This window comes from Sinocyclocheilus rhinocerous, unplaced genomic scaffold (assembly GCF_001515625.1).
Source record: "Sinocyclocheilus rhinocerous isolate Xijiao unplaced genomic scaffold, SAMN03320098_v1.1 scaffold106, whole genome shotgun sequence".
NCBI classification, from domain to species: domain Eukaryota; kingdom Metazoa; phylum Chordata; class Actinopteri; order Cypriniformes; family Cyprinidae; genus Sinocyclocheilus; species Sinocyclocheilus rhinocerous.
Window position 1 is genome coordinate 533,926 of NW_015633181.1, and position 11,153 is coordinate 545,078.

At 41.9% G+C, this 11,153-nt stretch overlaps 1 pseudogene; it reads right to left on the reverse strand.

Moving 5' to 3' along the window:
• Window positions 1-3,568: 3,568 nt before the first annotated feature.
• LOC107743447 (olfactory receptor 145-like) lies at window positions 3,569-4,501 on the reverse strand (annotated as a pseudogene).
• Between the last annotated feature and the right edge of the window lie 6,652 nt (window positions 4,502-11,153).

Consider the following 11,153-nt stretch of genomic DNA (forward strand, 5'->3'; position numbering starts at 1 on the left):
CTTTCCTGCAGAGTTTAGCTCTACCCTAATCAAACACACCTGAGTTTGCTAATCAATGTCTTCAGGATCATTAGAAAATCACAGGTAGGTTTGTTTGATTATAGGGTTGGAGCTAAACTCTACAGGAAATTGGATCTCGCGAGCCAGATTTGAGGATCACTGACCTATAGGAATATGACACCTATCATTGCATCCCTCTATAAGGTCTATTCAGTATAATTCAGCAGCTTTATCGCTCAGGAGCTAATTGCCCTTCTCCAGGGGTTAAATTGGGATTTGTTATGTGGGGGGGCTCTATCGAGCTTATATATATATTATTTAAAATTTGGCTGTGAAGTGTGCGGGCCAAATATATGATACACAGGATAAATGAATTCCCTAAAACGGTCACAACATACACTAAAGACAGGAACACATAATAGTATTTTGCATATTAGAAAAGTCACTGATGAAAAATGTTACAGGACAAACAAAGATCACATTTGCAGATGAGTCTGTCTGCATAGAGCTCATGATAACTGTTGTCTGGATTTTGTCACCTGTGATGAACTGTTATAGAAATGCACTCAATAACAGAAAATATTCAAATGAAGATTTAATTTCCAATCACATTGAATGAACTAGCAAAAATATTTAGATGTTCATTAATATAATCTATAATAATAGCAATGTTATCTGGCTGTGATAATGAACTGTTATAAAAACACACAAAATAACAGAATTTTTAAATAATGATATCATTTCCAGTTACATTGATTAATAACTAAAAAGTCTTAAAAGTCTTAGAACTAATAATAAAATAGTTTACAGTCATTTCAGTAAAATCATTAGCAGAAAATAGAGGAAACACATGGTTTATACTTTACCTTCTCCAAAGCTGCCAGAATGACATTATGCTACCAGTCATCAGACATATTTATATTGGATCATTCTCTTGATCTTGGGACTTTAAATCATGGATCGACCCTTCTCTCTTGAAAAAAAAGAGGGGGCAGGAGTAAATCTATACATTTGTAAATGTAGCAACATCTTTGGACTATGCGATTATAGAGTAGAAAAATTGTTAAGTTTATAAAGTTATTTTTACATAGGCTATTCATTGATATAGACAAATAACTGCAGAAACTCATTTTGATGAATTGGACTATGTGTATTCCTCCAGGTAATATTAGCAATAGTTCCCCTACAAAGCACCAGTTTTACCAAGCATGTGCTGCATAATACTCATGGGATTGTATACCATTCATAGGTGAAACCCGTTCTCACTCCTGCAAGTCCAAGGAAAATCTGTGTCACGCCAAAAACGCCCTTTAGCATCTTTATTTCAATGTGGATAACTTATTGCTGACAAAGAAAAACATTTGGCGTCAACACACAGTAAAGGCATGGGGATTATATCATCATGAAAATATATACTGGTCCATCATTTTATGTTGGGGCAAGTTTTTAAAATTGAAATGTCACAATAACTTTAGTTCCCTATCTGTCAGTCACTACTATGTTGTGTCACACCTGAGAGCACCAAACACCTCAGAAAAGGGCAATGAGAATTTATGAGTGGAATTTGCATGCCAGACACTCCCCCGGATATGCAGGTATAAAAGCAGGCTGGCATGCTCCACTCACTCAGCTTTGTTCTACAAAGCCAAAGTAGAACGTCTCTGTTTATGAGAAGCTTTCACTTGAATCCATTCACCTCAGTCCAAACGCTGCTGGATTTTGATGGCACATTTCAGCTGTCTCTTTTCTCATATGCCCAGGTAAATGCAGTGAGTTCCCCTGGGTGCATCAGCAGTGGACTAATAGAGGCTGCAGCAGGCACAGAGCCTCAGGACGCTGGACAGGGCCCTGACCGCTCTGGCATATCAACTGCCTCGAGTTTTTGGCTGTGCTGTTAGCCCTGAGGAGGTTTTGACTGTTGATCCAGGGCAAGCACGTGTAGTGTGACGGTGGTGTATATAAACACCCAGGGTGGTATCTGCTTACATCACGTCACACCTTGACCTGCCATCTCCTCCTCTAGTGTCAGCAGCAGCTACTCTGCGAGTCACTCACATCCCGGGCAACCTCAATCAGCGGACTCACTCTTGCGACAGGTTACGCTCTGTGGCATGTGGAGACTCCATCCCCAGTTGAAATTGCGTTCTTGTGTCCCTCTCGGTTGAAATCACGTTCCAGGGAGAGCGGTATTCTGGCAGGGCCCCCCGCAGCTTGTCTGCCCCCTTCTTTCTCAGGGGCAGGGCACAATTTGGCATCTGCTTCCAGACCTCTGGACTCTCCATGTCTGGCCTCTGGGCGGGACAAGGAGCAATTCAGAGGGATGCAGTCACTCAAGCAAGAGCCACCTCTACTAGTTGCTATATGGATTGAAGTGGCACCTTTTCGCTGCGTAGTGTTCTTCCTGAGGCGAAGACCCACGTTATCACGTTGGGTCAGTGCTCTGTCAGTTTAAATCTAGTTTAAAGACCCATCTCTTTAACCTGGCATACACATAACACACAATCACTTTTCTATAACTGAAATCCATTACAGGATTGTTAGGCTGCATTAATTAGGTCAACCGGAATTGGGAACACTTCCCATAACACCCAATGTACTCGTGAGAAGAATGGCATCTACGTTAATATAAGTCTGTTTTATTGTTATTCCGAGGTCACCGTAGCCACCCAGAACCAGTCCGTATCCAGATCAGGTGGTCACTGCAGTCACTTGGATCCAGTCCGTATCCAGTCCAGATGGTGGACCAGCACCTAGAGACGACCTCTACAGCCCTGAATATCAGCGATCCCCTGTGAAGACCTCGTCAACTATACGGCCACCAGGTCAAGACCACGAGAACCAGACGAGTTCTCTGCTCAATCTGACGTGTGTTGCAGCCTGAACTTAAACCACACCATGCGGGTTTAATCTGGCCAGAGGAAAACTGGCCCCCTGACTGAGCCTGGTTTCTCACAAGGTTTTTTTCTCCATTTCTGTCACAGATGGAGTTTTGGTTCCTTGCCACTGTTGTCTTTGGCTTGCTTAGTTGTGGACACATCAATGAACTGACTTTAACTGATAAACTGACTGTTTTCTTCTGTCCTGCTGCATTATCAGCACACGTTTTTCCTGTTTAACACTATAAAGCTGCTTTAACACAATCGGTGTTGTTTAAAGCGTTATATAAATAAAGGTAACTTGAATTGACTTGATTTTTCTTCCTTCAGGGATCAAGTGGTGAATTTGCAAGTGATGCCTCATGACATATACTTGAACAGTACACAGAGCTTTAGGAGATCTGACCAGCTTTTTGTCTGCTTTGGAGGACAGCAGAAGGGGGGGAAGGCTGTCTCCAAACAGAGAATGGCCCACTGGATTGTGGATGCCATTCTGTTGGCTTATCAAGCCCAAGGTATACCATGTCCCCTGGGAGTGAGAGCTCACTCCACCATGGGTGTTGCAGCCTCCTTGGCTTTAGCAAATAATGCCTTGTTGGCAGATATATGTAGAGCTGCGGGCTGGGCTACACCCAACACCTTTGTGAGATTCAACAATCTCAGGGTAGAGCTGGTTTTGTCCCGAGTCTTGGTTAATAACAGGTAAAACTTGGGTAACTAGCTGGGTGTAGCACTATGAATGTGTAGATTATCGGGTTAAGCATTGGAGGAAGCACAGTGGTCAGAGAGAGATTAAAAATCCTTGTGTTAGCATTTATAAATGACGAAAGAGCATATGTAAAGGTGATGGGCACATAAAATATAGCCACTAATATTAAATGAGCAGTACATGTCTTTGTGGCTCTTTGACGGTCTTGTGGGGTTGTGATTCTGAACAATGTTACAGCTATGCATATATATGAAAAGATAATAAAAAATACTGGAAACCCAAGGATGATCACTGGGAACAAACTGGCTATCACAGAACTTGGAAAATTATTGTTACAAGCAGAACGATATATAGGCCCATGATCACAGTAGAAACTGTTAACAGTGACAATAACTTTGCAGAAAGAAAGTCTGCTCATAAAAATTGCTCCGATCATTGTTAGCAACAGTGCTAGTGTCCATGAAGCACCAATTATAACAAGCATTGATCTGTGGGTCACAATCATATGATACCTCAGTGGTAATGAAATAGCAACTAATCTGTCATAAGAAAGAACAGTGAGAGTTAGTGACTGCTCTGTAAAAAATAACATATTGGAGAACATATTGGACATGCACAACCCATAAGGTATCAACTGATTCCCAAACAAAAATGTATCCAGTAGCTGAGGGATCACAGCAGTACTCTCACAAATGTCTGTCAGTGATAAATTAAAGACAGAGATATATTTAGGAGTGTGAAGATTTCGGTCCATAATGATAACAAACATGAGGCAGGAGTTTCCAAGCAAAGAGATAAAATAGACAAAAAACAGAAAAATTTAATAGTACCTCATGTGAGGTATACCAGACAAACCAGTGATGTAGAAGTAAGATGGAATAGAAATATTCCTGTTTTCAGTGAAATCAAGATTCATGGTTAGTTCATTCACTGATCCTCCATTCATCCTGTCTAGGCAGAAAATAAGTGTATTTATTTATTGTGGTAAGAAATCACTTGAAATGACAACCAATTTCACAAGACAAGAAAGATATGTTGACATAGAGAAAGAAAATGTTCTAATGCGTTTCATATAAAGCAGTTATAATACTAGTAATAATAGTAATCATTAAGGTTATAGTGCATCTTTAAATACTTGTACTCACAGAAAGGTGAACAGTGGGTCTGATGTATACAACAGACAGCACTGTAAAAAAGACTTTCCCTGTCCTGTTACATATTGAACTATATATCCTTCAGTTGATCGATTACTACAAACTCCAGGCCTCACTGGACTTGTCAGCTGACCAATCACGGAACTGAACTGGCACTGGTACTAATCCACAGAGAGGAGAAACTGAAACCTATTTGTTGCTCCATAACAACTAAGGCTAAATCTTCTAATAACTCTTAAAAGAAACAGAAATATTATCCTTTACAGCTGGTTTTTTTAATAGCAGAGTTTTGGAAACACTGCTAATACTAGCAGTTGAAGAGTTTCCTTGATCTCTGCGTAAAACATCCCAAAAGCTTGTTTTGGCAATCAGAGCCATCAGAAGAAATCACAGTGTCCTGGTTTGTTTTGTGACCCACTCTTTGTATTATTTTATTGTTCCTATAGTTTTTACCATTCATTATTGTTTAATAGCTAAAGGCATGAATGCAATGCTAATAATCATTCACTTCATTATCGGACGGCTCTTGTAAATGAACAGTCATGTGAACAGACAAATGCACCAATAGTGAGGATGGAGACCACGGCCAAGTGAAAGAACATGCAAAAGAAAGCCCTTTTATACACACAAAAATAATCAGCTAACGGACTTGCCTGGGCCACATTTTCCCATAACAATGGATCGTAGCTCTTAAGAACATGCTCTACAAGAAAAGTTACAAATATTTGTTAGGCCTACATTACATTACTATGTGTTTCCCAAAAACACACTTAAACAAACATGTGAGTGTACATGAACCGCCAGTGTGCCATTCGTCACTGTAACTTCATTAAGGTCTATCCTCCTTATTTCTAATGTAAGAGTGTGTGCGGCCATATGTAACCTGAATGTGCAAGGTTTCCGATGTTATTCGCTTCCAGTTATTCTCGCTGTACAAAAGCATTACTTGGAGATTTATATTATATTGGAGAACATATTGGACATGCACAACCCATAAGGTATCAACTGATTCCCAAACAAAAACGTATCCAGTAGCTGAGGGATCACAGCAGTACTCTCACAAATGTCTGTCAGTGATAAATTAAAGACAGCAATGTATTTAGGAGTGTGAAGATTTCGGTCTATAATAATAATAACAAACATGAGGCAGGAGTTTCCAAGCAAAGAAATAATGTAGACAAAAAGCAAGAATATTGTCACACCCCTGTGGACTGTGGATTGTGGTTTCTCCCTCTGTGTCCTTATTTGGTTGTTCCTGTTCTCGTTATTAGTTAATCACCTCATTGTGCTCACCTGTCTGCCCCTCGTTATCTGCCCTATATCTGTTCCTGTCTCTTGTATTCGAGGGACTGCCATCCTCCAGCGTCGTCGTGGTCTGAGTCTCCCTGACCTCCGCCTCCAGCCTCCGAGGCCCGGACTCTGCCTCGGTCTGTAGACCCAGTGGCTCCACCTCGGTTCCTAGCTCCCTCGCCTCCACCGTCACCCAACGATCCATCAGCTCCACCGGGCTCCCTCGTGCCTCTGGCTCCGCCTTGGTCGGGTGTCGACCCGCCATCGCCTCTGGACTCCTCTCCTCTGGCTGCGCCTCGTCGCTCTGTCCTACCGGCTCCGTTGGGCTCCTTCCTCCCGTCAGCTCCACCTTGGTCCTCAGTCGCTCCGGCTCCGCTCCCACCATCGGCTCCACCGTGGGCCGCTGTTATGGCTGTGGCCTGGGTCCTGCTGAGCTCCTCCTGCTCCGGGTCCCTCCTGTCTCCTCCCTGGCTCCTCCCTCCTTCGTCACCCCCCTGGTCTCAGTCTGCCGGCCTCCTCCCGGATATCCGTCCTCCGCTGGAGCTTCCACCTGTCATGTCTGCCTGCCAGCCCTTTGCCTTCCCCTGTCTCCATCCCACATCCACTCCTTTGTCCCCCTCCGTCCCTCCCTCTGTCTCCACAGCGCGAGGTTGCGCCTTCCGGGAGGGGGGCGATCTGTCACACCCCTGTGGATTGTGGTTTCTCCCTCTGTGTCCTTATTTGGTTGTTCCTGTTCTCATTTGTAGTTAATCACCTTATTGTGCTCACCTGTCTGCCCCTCGTTATCTGCCCTATATCTGTTCCTGTCTCTTGTATTCGAGTTTGTCGGTTATTGTGAACGTTACCGTGAATGTGGATGTCTACCTGTCTGAATTCCCTGTTGTCACGTCATTAAATATCCGTTTATTCGTCATCTTCGTCTTCCTGCCTGGTCTCTGGAACACCCTGCCCGTGACAAATATATAATAGTATGTCATGTGAGGTATACCAGAAAAACCACTGATGTAGAAATGGAAATATTGCTGTTTTCAGTGAAATCAAGATTCATGGCGAGTTCACTCACTGATCCTCCTGTCTGGGCAGAAAAGCAGTTTGTTATTAAACATGGTAAACATGGTTTCATTATATTTTCCTCTAAAACAAATATTCCAACAATTGACTCTCAGATAGATATTAAGACTATAGTAAGATGCCTAATAATTAAGCAATTTTATATATATAAACATATTAGTCATTTCAAGCTCTAAAAGCACAATTCTATTTTAACATGCACCTTAAAAACTTCCATTGCCCTATTAAACAAAAATGTTGTATATAATATGCAAGATTTTGTATAATAAATTCTGCAAATTCAGTAGCTGAGGTGTACTCACAGAAAGAAAGATACGACTATAAAACATTTTGCTCAAGCTATTACAGAAACTGCACTGTAATAAGACTTCCCCAGACCTGAACTATATCCTAAATATACGAATGGCAGGCCTCTCCAGACTTGTCAGTTGACCATTCATAGCACAGATCTAGCATAATCGGGTACATCAGAATCAGACACACTGACTAATCCACGAGGAATACGCAAAACTACAGTTGTGAAGGGAGCCCTTAACCTACAAAAAGTATGGAGGCATCTGTTGTTTTAGTGGTGAGGGATCACATTTAATATGGGGTAAACATTTTATGACAATAACAGTATAGTATTTTGAAAATTACGGGGGTTTTCCTCCGCCATTGTGCTAGAAATGCTGGATCTTAGAATGTGCAGAGACAAGCAGAGTCATACAAATGGTGAACAGTCCAAGTGTTTATACTGGTGATATATCCAGTAATAACCAACAGTAAACCCACAGAGCTATACCCCCGAGCTCCTGATCATTTTTAAACATGCTTAAAAAATTCAGGGAGTCGGCCCAATTTTGACCAGTGTATATGCTCTATAGGCTCTCATATTAACAAATTAAATACATCCACATCACATACTCTAGATCTATGTATATTATTATAGCTCAGTGGCTAGGTGACCCCATATCGTGCGGATACACCAACACACACATTCTCAAAAATCTCTCTAGTTGCTTTTGTTGAAAGGAATGGCTATGCTGTTCTCTGCTGAATGTGCTCCACTGAAGGTGCTTCTGAAATGAGTGAGGGTGCTCTAGCTATAATGCACATCTATTTTCACATAGACTATATTTTGTGTTATTCATTGCCATGGCGCAAAGAGCACTCCCTTTATAATCACTAAAAAACTGTCACTCATCTTAGTTCATTGCGATCTCACAAAGTTACATTATAATCAATGAAGCTCTCTACACTGCACAATGAATCTCTTTTTTATATCCCGTCTACACTAATATGATCCGAAAGCATGCAGAATTCAGCACTGGACAAAACTCCAGCTTTGTGAGCGGTGAGTGGATTCTAACATAAATGCCTCTTTTATTTTAACTCCCCCATAGGACAAGGCCTGTCTCTGCAATTCACCAAATGATTTGCACACTCATCATTTAATTTTCTTTCTTTTACTATCCGAAGCTCTATAGCAGCAACGTTGAAAAGCTCCATATCTCCATGTTTAGCACGAAAGCTCATGCGATTGCCACCGGCTTGCAGCGCAGTACAGTCAACTGCTTTGACACGATTATCAGGTTAACTGACTCATAATGTGTGCAATGGCTCATGACCTCCCAAGTGTCCGAACTCGCACCGTGTACGCCCATCTTTAAGCAAACTAGCCCAACTGTTAAACAAGTCAAACTCTGGTCTCTGGAAACTGAGTGTATAATCAAGGATTGTTTTGCTCAGACAGACTGGGAGGTGTTTAAAGCTACAGCCACATTGGATGATTCCTCCATCAACATACAGGAATATGCAGAAGGTGCGACTGGGTACATCAGAACTTGCATTGACAACATTGTGCCCACAATAAAAGTCAGAAAGATTCCAAACCAAAAGCATTGGATGAATAGTCAGGTGTGTCACATGCTCCAAGCTCGATTGCATTTAGATCATCTAATAAAGAGGAGTATACGGTAGCAAAATACAAACTGAGGAAGATCATCAAGAAGGCTAAAAGGCAGTACAGGGAGAAGATTGACAGCTTTTATTCTACTGCTGATGCAAGAACTGAAGGCAATAGGCCCAGATAATATCCCAGGGTGGGCCCTCAGGGCATGTGCCACGGAGCTGGCTGGTGTTCTCACCTCTATTTTTAACCTGTCCCTTTAACAGGCCACTGTCTCTACTTTATCACAGTTTCCAAAAAGAACACAGTAACCTGCCTGAATGAGTACAGATCAATTGCACTCACTCCAATCATCCTGAAATGTTTTGAGAGAGTGGTACTGGACCACATTCAGAGCAGCATACCGGAAACGCTGGATCCCTTACAGTATGCCTACTGACCGAACAGATCCACCTCGGACACCATCTCTGCAACTCTTTACATAATCCTTTCACATCTGGAAATCAAGGACACCTATACCAGGATGCTTTTCATTGCCTACAGTTCCACCTTCAATACAGTTATCCCCCATAAGCTTACTGAGAAACTGTTACAACTTGGACTGAACTCTACACTCTGATTGGCTGTTAGATTTTTCTCACTGGCAGGCCACAGTCTGTCTGAACTGGAAATATTATATCAAACAGCATTGTGATGAACACTGGTACACCACAAGGATGTGTTCTTAGCCCTATGCTCTACACACTGTTCACATTTGACTGCATAGAGAAACTATATATATTGATATATATGAATATATTGATTATTGATCCCATAATATATATAAAGGTTACAAAATATGTGTAGAGGTTATAAATCCGGCTATAATAATAATTTCCATCACTCCTCTCATAAGGATAACATCATCCTGAGGTTCGCTGACAAGGAGGTGATTGTAGACATGAGGAAGGAGAGGAAAACTCATTGGCCACTGATCCTCCATGGGCTTGAGGTGGAGAGGGTGAGTTGCTTCAAATTCCTGGGTGTCTACATTAGTGATGACCTCACTTAACACCACATAACACCAACCAGCTGGTCAAGAAAGCACAACAGCGGCTGTACTTTCTCAGAAGGCTGAGGAAATTCGGCATGTCACCAAAGATCCTTTTTTACAGCTTTTACAGCACCGTCATTGACAGCATCTTAACCAGCCGTATCACAGTGTGGTATGATAGCACCACAGAAATGGACTGTAAGCACCTGCAGAGAGAGTTAAAGAATGCTGAGAGGATCATCAGAACATCACTACCTTCCATGCAGAGCATTTCCAATTGCAGAGTCCACAGAAGAGCCAATTCGATTGTTAAAGATTCCACCCACCCCCAACACAAACTGTTCACACTTCTGCCCTCTGGCAAGAGGTACAGGAGTGTAAATTGCAAGACATGTAGATTGCAAAACAGTATCTATCCAGCAGCCATCAGAATGTTAAATGGGTCAAACACTCACTGACCCTGACATCATGCTGCTCTATATATTCATATTCCATTCTGTCGGGTACTGACGCGCACATGTGACTCGCACAGACTTTATTCAATTTCATAGTACTTTGCTTTGCTTGAATGACACGTTTATTTTTTGTACTATAGTAGAGAACAAAAGTTAAACAGTGTCTTTAATATTTTACCCATGCAATATTTCTTTACCAAACCTCTTTCAAATTATTACCAGCATCATGGGGAGCAAACAGTGTCCAAACATGATAGGATACAGTTGAGCTATCATTTGTTCATTCCGTAATATGTTAATAGGCCTGCTCCCATGAACTGTTGTGTTAAGTCAATAGCCATTATCATAAACTGTACTTTGTCTGAGGGTGAAGTGAATGAATTGCAGTTTATGTCCATTGAAGGTCTCCAAACATACTGTATGAATGGATTTGGATAGCTCTTTGTGGTCTTTCTATGTTTTGGCCACTGCTGCATCCTCAGGAATTTATGGCAGTTCTTTCCTAAACCTTAGGATTGGGTTTGGCAGTTAGTGTCAACTCGTAGTCCAATGAGAAGTTCTCTCTTAGGTGGTCGTGGGTGCAGAAGGTCTCCCTTCCTGTCCCACTAGAGTCTGGCAGTTGTCTTGGCCAGGGGCAATTCTAGGATTTTCATTTTAGGGGGGCTCAGCCCCCA